The following is a 4,614-nucleotide window of genomic DNA, read 5'->3' as shown; positions in this document are numbered from 1 at the left end:
CAAAGAATATACCTTACGAATGTTTGGTAGTGGCTGCATTAAGAGGATTTGTCCACGAACAGCCGAATAAGAGTCATCCAATCCCATGAGAAATTGAATAACCTGTTCCTGTTGTTCTCTTTCATTGATCGCTTTCATCTTTCCACATGTGCAGGCTGGGATGGTATTGTAGGACGCTAGTTCATCCCAAAGTCCTTTGAGTTTAGTATAGTATGCCGATATGGATCGTTGACGTTGTCGATGTTCAATGATCTCTCTTTTAATTTGAAAAATGCGAGAAACGTTTCCTTGTGAGAAACGTTCCTTCAAATCCTCCCATATCTCAGAAGGTGAATCCGTGTATAGGACACTGCTTATCAGATCATTACCAACAGAACTAACGACCCATGAGAGGACCATATCATTGCACCGTTTCCAAAGAGAATATTTGGCGTCGGTTTTTGGCGGGGCTTCTATCGAACCATCCACAAAACCGAGCTTGTTCTTGGCGCTGAGGCTGATTGTCATCGCACGACTCCATGTGGAATAATTGTCACCATCCAATGGTTTGGAAACAAGGTGTAGACTCGGGTGATCCGAGTGATGGATGTAGAATGGATCAGTGATGTCCATTGTTGTTGTGAGTTGTGGTTTGTGTTTAGGAGTTTCTTCGTCACTCATGATGAACAACGAGATCGAGCGGAAGTGTTTCAGGCACCAGGAAGGTGCTCTGATACCATATAAAATGACGAAGTGTAGAAGAATTGATTTCCTACTGGTTTGAACTTTCGTACATTTTCAATAATTAAAGCCTTATGGGAAGGCTTACTTATATACAATAAGGTTAAAGCTTTACACCTATACTACATGTGGAGAAAGCTTTACACCGACGCCACATGCACACACTCAGCAATATTAAAATGTTCTCCCTGCTGTCTTTCCTTTGATTGTAGTGATGGCAGATACACCCATGCTTGCCAACTGGGATTCTGCACTGCGTGTGGAGCATCAAAGCATGGAGTGGATGTATAATTAATACATGGATTTCAACAGTCTTATCAGATTTTAGGCAAAAGTGTGAGTCATCATGTGGTAGGTTTAGATAACTATTAGTACTATAATAAAACTCATCATTTAAGCAGTTGTAAAATTGTAATATCTGATTACCAAAAAAAGGGCATGATGCTAAATGCCTTAGTTAATGAGAAATTTGTAAATGAAATTCATGAATTGAGAGGAGAGATGTAGAAGATCATAGTAATTAAAAAAAGTCATTGAAATGGTGGGAGACACATTCCATATGCCCCTTGAAAGATGCCTCATTTGCATTATCCTTAAAGCCATTTTTTTCATAAGCTAATTAAAAAAAACAGACAACTAATTGACAGGATAAAACAACTATTACTCCAAAATCAAATAAATGACACTTCTTTTGCTAAAAAATCAGTTGGGTTCCCACATTGTAAAGTCCCATGGATTCAAGGAGGCAAAGGTTCATATACATTATTGGCTGATTATGTTGGTTCTTGTCGGGATTGATCTCGATTTGAAATTGATAGAACCGTTTCACCACTTTCTGCTTTGTAGATTAATTTTGTATTTTTGTTATCCATGAGTTACTTTTACATGTTTAAAATATTTGTAGTTCTACATTTACGTGTAGTGTTTGTTGATTGAAGTTGATGAATTAGATTGATCGTTTTAATTTTTGGTACTATTCATGACTTTGGCAGTGAGAGGTCCAAATACCACACATATCATCCGGATTAGTTCGTTTGTGGAGCAAAGATTGGATGAGATGCAAAACTGGGGAATATAAGCAAGGTTAGATTTCAAAATACTTATTTATTAGACGCTGCTTTGCAGATCCTATAAGGTTTTTAGCATTTGCTATCTTTCTTAGAAATTAATGTCATAACATTGAGATTTATCTCACTGCATTTGACCTAAGCTAAATGATTGTCCAAACTTGTATTGTTTTGTACATCTTGTTTGCTAGTAATGATGGTTTAGCTGCTCATTTAAGTTGCATGTTTTGTTCGTTGTTATTTAGTATAACAAAGTAGCAATGTGTCAGTGCTTGTGAGTTCTCAATGCCGATTGCAAGTTTTGGTCCTTGAACATCACTGGAAATAGGTCCTTAACAATTTATTTTCATTTTCCCTTTGGTTTGGATTTCAGGAAGATGATTGCATTATCCACCAAGTTGTAAAAAAGAGGTGAAATCAGTTTTGCCTGGCCATATGTAGAGATGCATGGATTGCTTAAATTCTGTTGGATATATCAGTTTTGCCTGGCTAAAGTACACATGTTTTTTTTATGAGGAATACTTGTATACTTTCATTAATGATATTCCACTTTTACTGTTTGGTTCATTCTAACAGCTGAAGTCGTTGGCTTTCATTTTATGAAATTTTCAATCTTTTGTTTTACTTAAATTTCAGTTTGAAGCCTGTTTTGATTTTTCAATTTTTTTTATTTTTTATTTTTAAATACAGCTTATTAGGCACAATTTCAAAAAAGTGCCCGTTAGGTGGTTTTTAGATTGTCTGACAGATTGTCAGAATGTAGGCACAAAAAGACATATTTGTGCTGAACTATTTGAGCACAAAAAGTCATATTGTACCCTTTCATCAAAGGTGACGCCCATGGAGGGCACATACAATATAATAGTTGCGACACTGTTGCCATTGGTCCATGGGCACATATGTTGGTGCCCTTTGACCTCAAAGGCACAAATAATTTATTGTGTGCAGTGCCCATTATTTTTGTAGTGTTAGTACTAATTTAAAGGAAAATGCTGGGGGAGATCATGTTTGTAGACTATGTTGACGATTGATGATTGAATTCTTTCTTTAATGATTTAAAGAAGTAATCGAATCATTAATTGTCACATCTTGTGGTATACAAAATATGATTCAAGTAGGTTGGATGACAAGGATTAAATTCTTTAAGTTCTTACAATTGGTCTTTTATCTTCACTGCAAGATAGTTCATTTACCACATTAAATTTACCACAGATATTATGTGCCCGTTATAAAATATGAACATATTTATCATAGGCTTAGTTAGTATGTTGTAGATAACAATATTTTACAACGGGCAAGTAGTAGCTCATTTGATAAAACAACTTATTACCACAGACTTAGTCAGCATGTTGTGAAAGTATTAAAGCACCACGTACATTGGCCGTGATCAATATTGTTAGTAGCCACACCGCATTTTTTTATCTACCACGGACATTAAACGTGATGCAGTTACACACTATTTTAAAAAGTTTCTAAAGGCGGGACTAGAAATTTTCCCAAATTTTCAAATCTTTAAATTTTCACAATATTCCGTCACTTCCCAAAATTTAAGTGAAATCATTCCTCAATCTTTTTTACTTCCTTTTTATTCTCTCCCACCAACGCCAACTTCAAAACTTCCCAACCGTTCTTAGTTAGCCATCTATAGATTTTCGTTCACCTTCTCCCTCTCATTGACTCCATCTTCTTCCCTTTCATGGTTATTTTGAGAAGCCAAACAGGTGTTTATAAAAGGCTCTCTCTCTCTCTCTTAACTAACCAAAATTTTTAATTCTGAAATCTGAATTTCTTTTATTCAAGCTCCCTAATTTATTAGAAATTCACTCTAGGTTTTGGTATTTATTCTTCAAAATTTAAGGTTTACAATTTTTTTCTTTTCAAGTGCTCTGCACAATATTTGGTTGATAAAAGTCTTTTCTCTTGCAGGCATTTAAGAGCAGAAACCAAACTAGAGCGGTGCTACTCTTGGAGAGATTTGGTAGCAATTTTGTTTGCTTCGATTTTTTATTATTATTATTATTTTTTTTTTTTTTTGTAGAGATGATAGGATTAACTTGTTAATTAATATATAAATATTTTATTGGGATATTCGATACTTGGAATTTTATTACTTAGATTACGATTGATTGTATTTTGAGTAAGTGACTTGGTGGTTTTGAATTTTTCTGTTGATAGTATCCTTGAGACATGAGTTTGATTCTAAGCTTTATAATTTTTCCTTCTTTATCTCATAGGTGGTTGGTGATTCTAATATATGAAGGGTCATAACTCAAATATCAACTACTGCATTTACATTACAAGCACATGTAAATTTAAAGTATGTATTGGCTTGCTGGAGATGTGTGTCTTCTTGAAGAGACGAATGCATAGAAGGCAAATATAATTGGAGCACCAAGTTTGGAACTAGGACTTAAGTTTTGTTTTAAAGTATGAAACAAAGTATATACATGCTTGGTACAAAAATGTAGTACAATTCACTGGCTTGGTATCTAAACTACATATTAATGAAACCCACTTTGTCAACCAAAAGAGGATAAAAATACAATTTTGTTTTCTATCACAACAAAAAAGTTAAGGACAGTAACGTAATTTCACAAAACAAAATTTTGTAGTTTTTTTTTTTCTAAACCTCACCTACAGGTAATTGTATTATGTCTAATTTAAAAAAATAAAAAATTAAACAAATAAACTTCTCTCCCTCTCTCCCCACTCCCACTTTTCTCTCACTCTCTTCCTCTCTCTCCTTTACTTTTAATAACAAAACTAAAATATTTCACACATACTTTGTATGTGGGCATGTACTAGTTTTTATGAAGTAAATGTGCAA

At 34.2% G+C, this 4,614-nt stretch overlaps 1 long non-coding RNA gene across 1 annotated transcript; it reads left to right on the top strand.

Annotated features, from left to right (window-relative positions):
- The first annotated feature begins 1,035 nt into the window (after positions 1-1,035).
- Positions 1,036-2,354, top strand: LOC148693236 (uncharacterized). Its single transcript, XR_015952845.1, has 2 exons — positions 1,036-1,803; positions 2,161-2,354. It is a non-coding gene; the product is annotated as an uncharacterized LOC148693236 (long non-coding RNA).
- Positions 2,355-4,614: the final 2,260 nt, after the last annotated feature.

The sequence above is a fragment of the Pyrus communis genome, chromosome 11, assembly GCF_041283825.1.
Source record: "Pyrus communis isolate YQ-2024b chromosome 11, ASM4128382v1, whole genome shotgun sequence".
Lineage (NCBI taxonomy): Eukaryota > Viridiplantae > Streptophyta > Magnoliopsida > Rosales > Rosaceae > Pyrus > Pyrus communis.
The sequence above is the reverse complement of the archived record's forward strand: the minus strand, read 5'-3'. Positions and strand labels throughout refer to the sequence as shown.